Consider the following 15,809-nt stretch of genomic DNA (forward strand, 5'->3'; position numbering starts at 1 on the left):
GCCTTCTTTCAGTTTGAGAAACTTCACGATGTTTACAAGCTAACATTAGCTTAAGTTGACTGGTGACTCAATAGGCAGTAGAAATGTTCTCTGATGCCTAAATCTGTCGTTAGATTTGTATTTATTTTTTTCAGCAGATATCTTAGTTACAACACAATTTAGCTATCAAAGCAGTTCAGTGTTTATATGTATGGCATTTATTCAGTTTGAGAAACTGAGCGTTGTTTGCTAAATACTTCCAAACGGCACTTTTGCTTTGTTTACTTTCTACTAAAACTGGTAGCGGAGGTCCTCCAGCAGCACTGCAAGTTGTTTTCAGTCAGCTTAGTGTTGTTTACGTGATGAACTAGCATTTATATGCTCAGAGAAACGAGCTCTCGCTTCTGTCTTGTTTAATTTGCAGCACTGTTGGGTGACGTTAGGCATCAACGGGAGGAGGCTGGGACAGCACTGTTGCAAGCTAGTGTTTTATGTAATTTAAGTATCAATTATTTCCTGCGAATCGATTTTTTTTGACAACCCTATGTACAATTTTTTTTTACAGCTGTTTTACTGCAAAGTGAGAAAGAATGACAGTAAAGTGTCTACCCTTCATGTCAGTTTCAATGCATTTACCATAAATGTCAGAGTAATTGCGCACTACAAATATAGTTGTTTGCTGCAACTGAGTTCAAGAGCAGAAGCAAAAAAGGTGTCGACGTCTAGTGTGAGCCACTCAAACCCAATTCGAACCCACAAACTGCCAACTTTATACATAATTAGGGACATACATACATATTTGGACTAAAAGGCTGGAGGGCTTTTATTTTGAAGGGCCAGATAGAGAAAGTACTCTGCTACATTACGGTTATAAAGTTAATAATTAATAGCCAATCATGTCAGGAAAGATGTCTAAAATATGGGATCACTTTGAAAAGAACAAGGATAACCCCCAAGAAGGTCACATGCAAACTTTGCAAGAAAAACCTTGTCTATCACACATGGCCTCCCACCTTAAACATGTGAGTAACGTTAGCCTAGCCTAGCTACCTGCCCATGGCGGCCCGTTCTGACAGTCTCCTTGCTGATTTTTTCTGACACCTTCAGAATTAGAATCTGAAATAGTTTGCCGGTGTCACTAACAGGTGGCAGACTTAAAGCGTGCGGCTGTGCGCACTAATAAAATAATGATTGTTAATTATGTTGAATTATGTTATTCAGTAGCTGATGCTATACTTGCTAAACAATTAGCAAAACTGTGAGAAGGACAGCGCCGCAGCACCAGCGTGTTATAAATAACTTTGGCTACTCTGAACATGCTTCTTTTATCACTTTTTGACCTGCCTGTGGGTCGACTGCAGTGTGTCCTACCCCCATGCCATCTTTTCACACAGACATTCGTTCGGCACTGTTGCAGCTCTGTGACTACCTCCATTGTCAACTCAGAGGCTCAACAGATCTGTCCAATTCCATCCCGGCATCCTTTCACACAGATGCCGGGATGTAATAAAGGCACAACAGACACACAACAAAAAGGTTGTGTGAATGAGGCTGCTTGAAAGACGATGAATTATCATACTGAATTATTGCCCAGCCTTATCGTTACCATTTACAAAGACTCTGATTCACATACTGCTAAGGTACAGAATTAGATTTTTTCTTTTGGTTTTTACTATAGTTGGAACTGGAACAAAATAATTTTTTGTCTTTGTTCAGATTATCTCTTTTGCTCACCCACCCATACATACACTCTTGTTCTCTCTCTATCTTTATCATGGTCTTTTTTAGACCAGTCAGGTAATCACTTAGATAAACGTCCTGTAAGCCACAATACAATTAAACTGAATTTCCATCCCTAAAATAAACATGCATTCACCCATTCATAAGAAAGGCAAGTGGTGTTAGGGTCATGAAGCTAAGTCAGCATTAACCCATTCAGGTCCACTGCAAAGCAAATACTGAAAGAGATTGAAGACCTTATACATTTGCATTTTCTCTTGCACAAACTGAACTCCAAAAGGTCTATCCTGTACAAGATCAACCCTCTGCTTTTGTCTTTTCCTCACAGCTGTGAACTCTCATTTTGTTTTTCACAGATCACGTCTTTACATGAGAGCTGTGTGCCTGTTGTTACCCCCTGCTGTTATGTCACCTGACTACCAGTGTGCATGTGCATGCTTACTGTACAGAGGTAAAGCACATGAGTCTCAGGGAAAAGAAGAAAACCACCAGCAATAGGCTATTAGACAAACTGCCGTTGAAGCATCTACTATAATCATTCAAACTGCATTTATGATGAATTGACAACACAATTTTGATTTGATAAATTGTGCAGCTATGATGGATTCATAAACATTAATTTCATTGAAGCCTTGAGTTAGTGTGTTTTTCCCCTATAAAATATGCTTGAGTAGATCACTACACTCATACAGCTAGAGTCTGGGATATGTACTAATGAGAAGGGGTCTATATTGTACAGAGAGAAATGAGCCCTGTGTATATGATCAGGTTAATAAACACAGTTTCCCTCAGCTGTCCACATTAACAGAATACTTAACCTTATGTGATGATATAGTTTTTGTACTATAAAAATATTTAGCTCTTTGTATGAAGCTGTATTCATCGCAGTGATACCTTGGCAGTAACTTTCCACTCACAAACAACAGATTTTTACAATTCCAGTGCAGACCATTTCAAACTTGACGCTTGCACATCACACAGCGGACTACGTTTGCTGCTATATGTTTCTGATGAGAAATTTGCAGGATCAGCAGCAGCCACTGCGGCTGTCACCTACCATCATCTAAAAAGGGACTTTACACGCATACTGAGCCACTCTGTTAAAGCCACAGATGTATCATACCTGAGACAGATCTTTGTGTGGATCTCACCTTGAAACGAACCTGAACTGTATATGCTGCAAAAATCCAAATATCAGCCAAATATTACCTTAGCATTTTTACTTCCAACTTGCCGTTTTTTATCATGATTGAAGTAGTGTGCGTTCAAAGCAAACTAGTGGGCTAGAAAGGGAATAGTAATTCCTAGCCAGGTTTGTGTTCAGCCAATTGGCTGTAAGAAACAAAACTGTTGTTTTGGAAAATGGGCTGGGACTTGAATTCATTCACTTTAACTGAAATCTTAATATTGAAATGGCTTCTGATAAAACCACATCAGAAGAGAACCTCATTCATTTCCTCTGGCAAAGAGTTTTGCACAAAGTCAGAAAAGGATGGCATGATGATCTGAGAAGACTTTACTGACATAAGCAAATGTTGTCTATCACGATTATAGTTCTAAATGGGAACAGCAATAGCAGTAGGCTATTAGGCTTTACATTGACACATTACATGCCATTGTTTAAAAATGAGAAGAGAGTACCATGGTGGCTGGCGGCACAGTGATTAGAGCTGTCGCCCCATGTAAAGAGGCTGAAGGTCCTCAAGGCAGCAGCCCCGGGTTTGACTCCGACCTTCGGCCCTTTGCTGCATGTCTCCCCCTGTGTCTCTCACCCTATTTCCTGTCTGTGCCATCGAATAAAAGGCTTGAAAACTGCCTGAAAACTTGAAAAATGAGAACAGATTACAATCAGGGTATCCTAATTGGTGTGCCACTGATTTCTTTCTTTCTTTTTCCTGTGGTATCAAATGAGGTGTCAAGTATCTGTTTTTCTTTATACTAGTATTGTATCAAAGTTAATAATTCTGGTATTGTGACAACCTCATGGCATTTAGTATAATCATATGGCATGATGTAAATTATACTACTGAATAATCGCTCAGCCCTAGCAAAAGATCGAGTTTATCTTTAATCATAAAAACAACAGTGACAAAATGTTTATCTGGTCAGCACATGCAGCAAATGGTTAGCCACACTATCTGCTTCAACACATAATTCCATCCCAGGCTAATCTATTGTCCGAGATGATAAACAAAAAAATAAGTCCTGTGAAAATAACCATCTACAACTGAGTGGTTTGGGAATGGAGCCCCACCCTGTTTACAACACTGAGAACAAAAACAAACTCCCTCCAAGGAGCCCGGGCAAATGCAAGTCACACACTCCAACCAATACAGGCAAACAACAACAACGTCTGAAGATCTACTGGGAGAGCAGGCTATCAAACAACAGCAGCCTGCGTACAAACAAGGTGTGCATCTCTGTATGTTTGAGGGAATTGGAGAGCGAGAGAAAGTGAGAGAGGGAGAGAGAGAGAGAAAGCGAGAGTTGGTGTGAAAGTGGAATTGAGGAGCAAACAAAGTCAAACACCACCCCCGCCACCCCTGTCTCAGGTCAACTGAATCATCAGGAGTCAGGGAAGATACCGTCACCACCTTCCATGAATAGCTCACAAAACCACATCAGTATGACTTCTCCGTGGCAAACCCAGTAGTTTGAGAACACTCTCCCTCAATATCCAGGGGACTCTGAATGAAGAGGTAATGAATCTCAGTTAACAAGGCCATTATCAGCGAAGGAACTACATCATCAGGAGGGACTCCAAATCCACAAGGCCCTAACAAACCCTGGCCTTTTATTGTTGCTATTAACTGCTCAGGTATACTGGTAACAACTGTACCAAAAAAAGCACAAAGATAAAAGTATCATGTCTGTAATCTCTCACTGTACATCATCACAGTAAACAATGAGTTGTATAAGGGACACGGGCCTAATTAGCCATCTCTTCTCCCTGCTGTCAGGTATTTAAAGTCTTCTTGGATGATAATAGTAACCTGCATACTTTCATCTGTGCTCCAGACTCATCAGCGTGGTAGCACCTCTGCTGAAGCGCAGCACTGCATCTTGGGTAATTACGGCTTCCCAATTACCACCCAGCTGGTAAATATATATCAAATAAACAAGCAACAACCCGTCAATTAGGAGCACCCTTTCATAATGGGGGGTCCAAAATTATGTTTTATGTACAGATAGAAGAAAGCAGTGAAAACGGAGCATTCAACTTCAAAGTGAACTTGTATTAGTTAACTGCACTAAAGTGCATCTGAACAAAACAGTTTGTAAAATAATTGAATCACAAGTTTTTGAGGCAATTAATATGTCTGTCTAATTAAAGGTGTTTTAATTGCCAAGAGGGCAAAATAAACAACATGGGAACTGTAACACAAAGAAAGGACTTGAAATGAAACATGGCCTTTTCTTCACAGACGAGTGCAGAGGGACAGTAACATTGTTGAATTCAAAGGCAAAGAGAACAGCTGCAGTAAGAGTCTGTCAACAAAATTTGCATTGCTGCTCTCTCCTCATCTCCATTACCCTCTCCTGTCTCTCCTCAAGCCCACGGAGCTGCCGGCTTAGATCTGAGTACTCTGATGGCTTATCACATAGCGAGCAGCAGGCTAAGCCGAAGTCATGCGCCCAAAAGACATGATCAAAGCACACCAACTTTCTACCCAGCAATGATGATGGAAGAGCAGGCCCTGCCATGTTATGTTTCTTATTAGGCTGGGACTGCCAACTGAAAACAGCCAAGAAGTCAAGGATGAGGTCCTTAAAGATGTGCTCCAATAACCTTATTCTACATCTTATTCTACACGCTGCCTACTACAGTTAAGAGGGTATAAGTGATAGGCTGTGGCATTTTCATATTAGTCAATTTCAGTTTACTCTCATTCTCACGTTGATATAGCATAATAGTGATTTAACCTATAGTCAGATAATAAAAGCTTTTATTTCGTTGGGATAGTTCTGGTTTTTTTAAATGGGGTTATATGGAGGTACTTATCCATAGTGCATTACCTACAATAGATGACGCACGTCGCCATTTTGGATAAGCAGCCATGGAGAAAAGCACGTAAAAGAGGCCCACCTAAATCGATATTATCGTTTATTGTCTTTTAATGGAACTGTATTGTAATGAATTCATAGATCGTGAGAGATATCTTGATACACAATCGCATCAACTAACATCAGAAAAATGCTATATTGTGATAAATTTCAAGATATTAAATTATCGGTCAGGACAGAAGATTTTGGCTTTATTTATCGTACAGACCTAGTTTAAGTGTACACTATAGTTAAAGTATTTTCACTTTTACCTTACTGTCAGACAGTCCTGTTTAATTAACATGGGGGAAAACTGAAGCTGTTCTATCCTCTCGTCATGGCCACCAGATAAAAAATAGCAATTTTACCTAGCAGAACACAGGAGTTACTGGTTTACTGCTTCCTTGATCGATTAGTTGGTTTGTATTATTGTGCGACTTGGTTAGCTAACTAACAAAACTAACAAACCAACCGAGGCAGCGGTAGACCAGCAACACCCATGTTCTGTAAGGTGAAATTATTGTTCGTTAATGGAGTCTAGCCAAAAAACGCAAATTGTGTACATTTTAAAACAGGGCTGTTTGACAGCAAAGTTGCTGTTTTTTTAGATTTTATATATAGTGTACACTTACAGTGACATGTTTAGCTGTTGTCCCCATCCACAGCAGTATATTGCTTAGCTTCTATGTCTGTACTTCTGCCATACTGTAAGTAATACATCAACTATGGATAAGTACCTCTTACAACCGCACTTTAAAAGATCTGAACTAGTCTATCCCTTTAAGATCTGAAAAATTGGGTGCAAGTGAACACTTTTATATTTCCAGCAACAGATTGGTGAGAAACCTGTAAGAGCATGAGCCGCCACCACAACTGAACAGAAAGAGTGTCGCCATCAGAACCTGAAACCTCATAAACATATAAAGACAAAGTATATTTCACATCTAACCACAGTGTTTGACTGAAAAGCAAGAAAATATCAATCCACACAACCAAAATGTTGTTAAAAAACGAATCTAACCTTTATCATTTACAACTTTAAAGTGATGATTCTTATTACACTTCCAAGTCACATTATATATAAGGTAAATATCACATGCCCACATCACTGAGGCCCCTTTTTCAACGTAAAGGTATATGCCGCCATAGGAGTTCAGGAATAGCCTAATTCCAACATTAGCTTCTCCAGGAACTCAAGAGTTACATTTTTTACTCTCTTCTTTGGACTTTTTTGTCCAGAAAGAAAAACTTCTTATTGAAAACTGTAATGGACAAAACAAAACATCATTAGGATCTAAATTATTTTATGCTGTATAGTCAAATGACATGCAAATGCATATGTTGTGTTGTGAACGTAAAACTTTTCAAAATGCTGTGGAGGTTCAAACAGAGTGAGGTATCATTTACAGTTTGTCGCCTTGGCATGATAAACCGCATGAGGTTATGTCACAGTAACTTAAACTTATCAACACATATTGAATCAAAATTACGTACAGATTAAGTGATGGCATCTATCAGGCCATGGAAGAAATATCATAAACACATGAATGCAGACTGACACACAGACTGGACAGCTGATAGAAACAGGTGCTGAGGTTTCGCATGGCAGCTGAGCCCAGCTTGTAACATATGGTTCAGCCCCCCATGTCTGGATGAAAATATTTGTAACGTACCTGTATGATTCCCAAAACAGACAAGTGCTTTTCTATTAAAGAAACTCTGATTTTAAGTTTGCACTCACTCAAAGTGAGAAGAGGGAATCCTACAAAAAAACTATTTCGGTAATAAAATGTGTAAAGAAAGAAGAGAGAAATTGATTTTCACATTAACTAATAGTTTTTTAAATTGGTAAAGTTGTGTTTATTTAAATGTGTCAAAAACTATGTCTGAATGTAAAAGATGTAAAAACAAAAAAATGAATGTATACATCTAGAATAGGTTTTAGCATTTCACTGCATAATACCTAACTACCCTAATAAAAGGTGCCTGTTAAATGTTTCATCTTTTTATCTCAAGTCTATCTGAACCTTGTTTAAGAAAGAGTCCATCAGAAACATGGTGAGTAAATAGGGCTGAGTGATATAGAAAAAATGAAATTTTTAGACCAAATACCTGGATATTGATATTGTATGGTTGACTTTTGGTGCTTTCACCACCAATCATCTGGATATAATGATTAAGTTGGTAAAGGCAAATAATAGAACAGCTAGAATATTCTGGTAAATTTAAAAAATGAGATAATCTTTCCTTTAAAACCAGGAAAAGATAACATGATATCACGATATCAATAATCCATTATGATAATAAGTCTTATATCACGATATTGTTACAATATTGATCTATTGCCCAGTCCTGCTAAGTAAAATTAACTTTGTCTTGCACTGTTCTCAAGTGTCACGTGAGTATTTGTAAAACACACTTATGAGAATACTAAATACTTATTTTTCCAGTAATTTTTAAAAGCAATCATACAGGTAAAGGAACTGAGATGAATATTCAAACTGATAACATTGCAATACAACCTAATATAGCAGAAGAAAAATGTTCTGCAGCCCATTTAGCCTAATAAAAATGTCACTGCATGTACAATAAGCAAATTATTTATTCGTGTAACAGCACTACTTTTAACTGAAACACACCAAGTATTTCAGTTAACCAACCTAACAGGTCAAACTATACACATACTTTATAGGATACTTTGATATTCTCAAACAATTTACACAATTTGAATCCCAATGTTGTAAAAATATTCCTGAAAAACAACACCAGCATATGATTTCATTGATTGTAGTTACATGCACACAGAGGAATTTTTTTGTCAGCACCCCTCCTTTTATTAAGGACAGGTGACAGTAGAAGACATTTAATAATGGCTGCATGAGTTAATGGCCGTCCTGAGCATTTTGCAGTCTCCATAGAGACGGATATGAGGAGCTGCACTGAGCACACCTAAAGCTGTCCACTCTCTGACCACTAGCCTCTCCTGGCATGGAGAACCTTCTGCCTAGGCACGCCACAGGAGCCGGGGCACACTAACCTTTACCCTGGAAATATTGTTCTGCTTTCCTTTGTTATCACTTCCATTCATATAATACAGCACTAATGAGCGTGCTCCACTAATAATCATATTGCCAGCACTCTTCCCCTTTGTGTCGTGTGAATCAAACGTGCAAAAATCACATGACAAATTAATTTACCAGAAAATTCCCTTTATTCATCTGTCACTTGTCTTGCTTTGTGCAAAAGTGTTTCAAGCAACTGGTTCGAGGGCGTCTTGTATCTGAAATCAAATGAGGGGTAAAGCTGGCAAATAAATCTGATGGAAACAATACAGAAAAATGCAGAACCTTATTCCCACACTGGACCGAAATAACTTCTTATCATTCAGCTGCAAGCAAGGATGCACTGTCAGTTTACAGCCCCTCCGTACCCAGCACAGGGTATTTCAATGTGTATTCACAAATACTGAGCCGTCAGATGAAAGAGAGGGCCGCTCCACTCAGGGATGGGAGTTCTCTGCTCTGAATGCATGAGTGACTGATTACTTTCTTACCAGTTGAACCTCAACTCTCTACAAAGAGGAGTCTTAGCCTCGGCCCAAAGAGGCCAAACCAGAAACAAAGGCGTTCCAAATAATACAAAATAAAAGATCTGTGCATTAAAGATCTTGCATTATTACAATGCATACAGCTGCTCTTCCTGAAATTTAAAGCTCTTTCTACTTTCCCCCTCCGCAAACTCAATTTATTCAGTTGTAGTATGGAGCAGAGAAAGTACAGCCATTTCTAGTTTCAAGTCACAGACGTGGTGGACGATGTCAGGTAGCTCCCATCAGATACAGCAGAAGGCTGAATGTCTGCAGCCGTGTCAAACAGCAGGCCAAGAAAAGTTGCAAAGAAAGTTCATCCTGTGTTTTAAAACCTGGGTCAGCATATGCGAAGGTCCATTTCTGCATAAGTGAGCACACAAACCCCAGTGCCTGTTCAAATAGTCTGCAGCTCTCTCTCAGGCAGCTCATGACAACAGCCCAGCAGCAGCACTGTTTGATCTCCAATGTTTTCCTTAATCTGGGTTGTCAAGGTTCGCTTGTTGGAGGCTGTTTACTTTACTTCTCCTACAAAAAAGTGTTTTTTTCCCCTCAGACAATGACTAATCCAAAGACCAAGAAGGAGGGAGCACTGCCAGCAATAGTTGTTAAAGCTGCAGTTTCCCTTTGGTAAATTTTCAGATAGTTTTAGTCCTGCTGTTGCCAGCTGCAGACTTACTGTAAAAAAAGATTAGAGAAATATTGCATTCCTATATGCATGCAGTTCACTCTCAACAGACATAATGTATCTTCTTTATCTTTTGTTTAATTAAAATATATATATATATAATTTATGGTGAGAATACTAATCCTGTGTGATTTTACAATTTACTAATAAATCAATATAAATAAGTGTAAATAAACAAACAATATTTAAAAGCAGCAAAGTAAAATGCATTACCATGCTGGTTACTGGTGCCCATTTGTCTGTAATACACCTGTTATAAATTATTAATATAAATATATCTAAAATATTTGAATCTAAGTTTATTTAATTTCTTGGCTTTTGGTGTTTTTCAATAGGGTAAAATATGTTTTGCTGAAGTACATTCCTTTGGATAGTGTAATAGCAGTTTTAATTTACTCTTACTCACTACAGTAATGACAGGTTATTATTAATTTAAAAAATCTTAATGTTAATGAAGTGTTCTGAAACTTCAGCCAATTTAGAAATAAGAAAATGTCTGACACACCATGCCTGACTCATAACACTAAGGTTAAAGCAATACAGTTAAATAAAACACTTCAAAAACTTTAAATGGTGAGGTGTGATTTAAGTTGACACAACCTGCCTATAATTAAAAAGGTAATTCTATAAATCCCTTGTGTTAAAAAGTAAATAATGAGATGGATATCCGCTTTAAATGTAATGTTATTGGGTACAGACACAGCGACATAACAGCCCCCAGCAAATGACACAGAAGAATAAAAGGTGGAGCTGCCTGTTAGCTAAAGCTGTATTACACTTATAATAGCAACACTTCAGGGCAGCTGGGATGCCTTCGTCCGATCTTTCGGAGTTTGTAGGACACGTGGGGGAAAAGCTCCCTCTCTGGTCTTACTCCAAAGAAATCACGGCACCCAAACTTCCCTTTCACCGCGTAAACTTCACAACTTTTACGGCTGGGTCCGTAACAGGTAGTAATGAACTGTTTACGGCTATCACCAACCAGCACTAAGGTTAGAAAGGTGCATTTACCCCTGAGGTCTCATGAGTAGCCTCAACTAAGTTACCAACTTTACAAAAAAAAAGTAGATACTGGAGATAAGACTGGTAGTTACAAAACCCTACTCCTGTTACAGAGACATGAAACTGCGCGATCAGCCCACATGCTAACAATACAGGTGTTTGTTTATTACTTTATTTCGCTAATTTTAACAATTGCAGGAAACAGCAGCAAAAAGACAAACTCCGCGTGTGTGTGTGTGTGTATGTGTGTGTATTTCAGTGCAGCATCTATGTAGATACGATACAGCAAAGCAAATGTTAACATTATGATAATAGTGAAACTTACCAGATTGGAAAACGCTTTACAGCAGCTAACGGGCGCACGCGGAGGGTACCGATTTGCTAGTATGAGATACCCGGACCCATGCACGCTTTCTCGGTACACAACCTCGCGTGCGACAACAAATCACACCGTAAACACCAACACAATATTACTCCGCCTGCCTTGGTGTTGAGTGGCGAGGTGGTGGTGGTGGTGGTGGTGGTGGAGGTGCGGGGGGGACTAACTAACTAACTAACTTAACTACAAGGAGAGAAGAGAGATCATCTTACCGAGGGCGTCGAAAAAGAGCAAAATGTGGAGTTTCACACTCGCTGCCTCCCAGTCTGGCTCGCACAGAAAAGGCACGAGCTCCTCTCTTAATGTTGTTATTAGATTTTTTTTTTTGTTTTAACACGCCGAGAAAAGAAGGAGCAAAAAAAAAAAGGAAGAATCGCGGATTTGGATGTTGTTGTTGTTGATGTTCCAAGTCCGTGACGTCATATCCACCTGCTGGGGTAAACAACGTTCATTGCATCGCAGATCCTTCATAGAAACATCATAGTCACAAGTACATTCAGTAGCACTTAGCAGGTCCTTTCTATGGGGAAATGCAATGATAAGCATTAGTTTTAGCTGAAAGTGTGGAGAGAGAGAGGGGGGCTGTCAGAAAAGCTAAAAATGTGTAAGCTGACTAATTACAACCGAGGCAGAATTAACTTATAATTATTTCAGAAAATTCTCCTGTCTTTTCTGTCTTTTTTTTTTTTAAATCTGAGGTCCATCATAACTCTTGCAAAGCCCCAACTGCAGAAAAATGAAATGCTTTGACATAATCATCAAAGATGTTTTAATCTCAACTATTAAAGGGGTGATGCTGTTTAAAAGAAAGAGTGACAGTGTGTGTGTTCAATCAGTTTGGTGTGGTTTTTATTTTCTGGCATGTGGTACGAATTCTTCATAATATTTAGAGGATGACATGACTGCATCTAAATTTCAACAAAGTTATTAAGAATTTCTTCTTGGCATATTTTCTGTGGTTGGAAAGTTGTATGCACCGCTAAACAGTCTCCCCTCAACATGACTGTCACAAGAAGTGCAGAAAACATTATGACAGTAATTAAAATCTCTGTCACTTGCCCCTGAAGACGAGAATTATCATGGGCCGGTTCAACAGTCCAGTTAACACTCATTGTAAAGCAACATTAATTTAACCTCAAGAGAAAATATTTTAAGTCGTTTTTTGTCCTTGATCAAGGTCTGAGGAGCACAGCTCATTTCGCTATAAAACAACTTACATTCATCATGGCTGCATTTGAAGCAATGCTGCTGATGAACACGCTCAGGAAAGTCTGTTTCTTAGTAAAGAGCGCCACCCCCTGACCATGCCCAGTCATAGAAATAAAATACATTGTATTTCCACAGAGGATTTCAGTTCATATTATCCTGTTGTGCCATTATACAATTTCTTACAGACATTGTTCTGTGATATCCGTAACCTTTCCACACATGGGTGATTTACCAAACAATCGTTCTCGTGCCAGACCTGGAACTTATGTATCTCAGATGGAGCTTCAAAATGCAATAAGTATGCTTTGAAACGTTTCTGAGTATAATATTAACAATAATAAACCACTAAAAACAATTTTGCAATACATTTTTTCATCATTTATAGACATTGTGCTGTCGTATATGAGTTACTGTAACTGCTCAGTGACTGGCACCAAGCACAATACAAACAAACCTTGATTCATGGAGACATAAAGTGTGAGGAGAAAACAGGAAAACACAACATTGCCCATTTCCTGTCACCCGCATACTGTGAAATAAAAAAAACACACACAATCGCATTCCTTGGGATCTGAAATACATTTGAAAACAATTTCCAACAGCATCATAAGAGAATTGATTTTTAAAAAAGAGGAGATTTGAGAGCTTCACCATATAAAATGTAAAAATAAGATAAGCCTTTATTGATCCCCAGAGGAGAAATTCAGGTATTTCAGCAGCAAAAACAAGTAAGTACAGATTAGGTGTAAAAAAAAGAAGAAGAAATAAAATAGGTAAGAGTAGAAGTAAAATAAATACATTAAAACGACCTATACAAGAACATTTAAAGACAAAGTTAAAAGACAATTAAAGTGACAATTTAAAGTGACATGTATAATAAATAGCATAAACAGTATAATATATACTGTAATTGGGAAATGATAAGCTACTTTGCGTTGTTTGTATATAGTAAGACGGTATAACATATTAACATGTGATTTAGTACTGCACATGAGCACAATAAGACAGTTTTTTTGTTATAGTAAGATATAAGTTACATTAAATACATTAAATAGTCATATGGTAATATGTCTTTTTACATATATATTCACAAAAGAAGGCTATCTGCAAACCCACCATTCAAAGTTGGCAAGTTAAAGAGCATCTTTATTCCCTGCACCGTAAAGATGTTGTGTATAATATGTTGTAGCAGTCACACGGACATGCAGTCACTTCATGACCTACAACCACAATGTTGTGTTTAATGACCTCGGGACAGCAAACACACAAATGCCCTCTGAGCCATTCAACTGATAAGTGCAAAGCTGCAGAGTTTATTGCAACGGCAACCCACATTCACATACAGCCAGAACTGAAAGAAAGTCATCATCAAAATCTATGATTTTGAATAGGAGTCTATTAACTTAACAGCAACACAAGAAATTCATAACATGAAAAATTTCAAATAAAATCAAACCAAGTTTATTCGTGTAGCACGGTTAAAAACCGGAGTTGAGTGCTATACAAGTTAACATGAACAGCACAACAATAGTGAGAAAGACAAAATAACAAAGACAACAATGAATGGCAATTGCACAAATCTAAAACAGAGAGAAAATAAAACATGTTAGATCAATTTAGATTAAAAATATATAACACAATAAAATAATAAAACCACTAAAAGAAACCAAAAGCCATTGAAAACAGTGTCAGTGGAAGGGGAACATTTAGCATTAGCAGAAGGATATTCCAAATCTCTGAAGCTGCAACTCAACAGGCCGAGTCTCCCTTACTCACAAGCCTCGTTTGAGGAACAGTGAAAGCAATTGTTCCGAGTACCTAAGAGGCCTAGAGTCAGGACAGAGAAGTTCTGAAATGGACACTGGGGTCAGCCCATGTATGGGTTTAAAAACAAATGAAATAACCTTAAAATCGATGCTGTATTATGCTAATACCGATTTGACCTCCTGACACCCCTTAATGGTAACAACCACTAAAATAGTGAAATTGTATCTCTTATAACATGACTCCTATTATATTCTTAACAGGATTTGCTGTGATTTGTATACTGAGAACGTCTTTCATAGGATTACTACAGTTTTTTTTGTTAAGGTTGTAAACATGATTGTCTGGTGTAATTAATGAGAAAAATTCTAATGTATGTACAGTTTTATGAAGACAATCTAAAACATGATCTTTGTAATTCCTCAGTGGCTTGATCTATATGTCAATACTGGATCTATGAGCTCAGCGGAGCCCGGCAGCCATGTGTCTGCCTCTAAATTTATTATCATGTTTTGTTGGTGTCGCTCTGCTGATGAGTTGTGTGGATTAAGGCCCTGACTGGATGGAGTGTAGTTACAAATTAATTGAGGATCACTATCAGTTACGTAATAGCCTCTCCACACATAGGCGTGCACACAACAAAGTAATTAGCTTTCTGTTAATTAGGTAATTAAGCAAATGAATAGGAGCTCCTCTTGAATTCCAAAGGGGGAAGGATGGCTTTCATACGGTGTTTTTCCCTTGCTGCTGCTGGGGGCTGTAGCATTCAGCATGTAATGAAAGGGAGAAAGAGTGCACAAAATAACCAGTAAAGAACAATCAAATGAGTGAAACAAGAAAGCATGATAGCTTGTGCAACATTCTGCAGTTGCAGGTGGCTGATGGTATTTTCTCATTTCCAGTCATCAAACAAAAATAAGTAACCAAAATGATATTACTTTTTATAAGGTAAAGCACATATGGACACAATTTTACCAAAAATTATAAGCCAAACGTGACAATGTTTTACTGGTGTGAACATGTTGTTTTTTGTTTAATAGAACCCTCTAAGACGAAAAACAGTCATAGATAAATATATTTTTTGTTTATACTGTCACTAAAATGATCTCTTGCTGTTAATTATAACACTACATCTTTTTACAAACCTACTTATCTGTCCACTGTAGTGGACACCTTTAAAAACAGTTCAGTGCATTTAATGTAGTGTAAGATCCTGATAAAGCATGATACAGGATTTTTTAGGGGTAAATAAAAAAATATATAATGCATTGCGTCCACAAAGTGCTATATTTCCAGCCACAAAAAGAAAAACAAATATATATATACATATATTAAATTCTTATTTCATTGATAAATATAAATTCTTATGTATATGCTTGGTTTGTAGTGTTCATGATGTGAATGATGTAGAATATATT

The 15,809-nt window shown here is 37.9% G+C and overlaps 1 protein-coding gene across 4 annotated transcripts in view; it reads right to left on the bottom strand.

Annotated features, from left to right (window-relative positions):
- Positions 1-11,504, bottom strand: part of foxp1b (forkhead box P1b) — a 170,573-nt gene extending 159,069 nt beyond the window's left edge. For all 4 annotated transcript variants that reach the window (XM_083938877.1, XM_083938875.1, XM_083938876.1 and 1 more), the window contains exon 1: positions 11,365-11,504. The gene's annotated coding sequence lies outside the window, so the exon portion shown is untranslated. The remainder of the gene's footprint in view (positions 1-11,364) is intronic.
- Positions 11,505-15,809: the final 4,305 nt, after the last annotated feature.

Source organism: Echiichthys vipera (genome assembly GCF_963691815.1).
Source record: "Echiichthys vipera genome assembly, chromosome: X".
NCBI lineage: Eukaryota > Metazoa > Chordata > Actinopteri > Perciformes > Trachinidae > Echiichthys > Echiichthys vipera.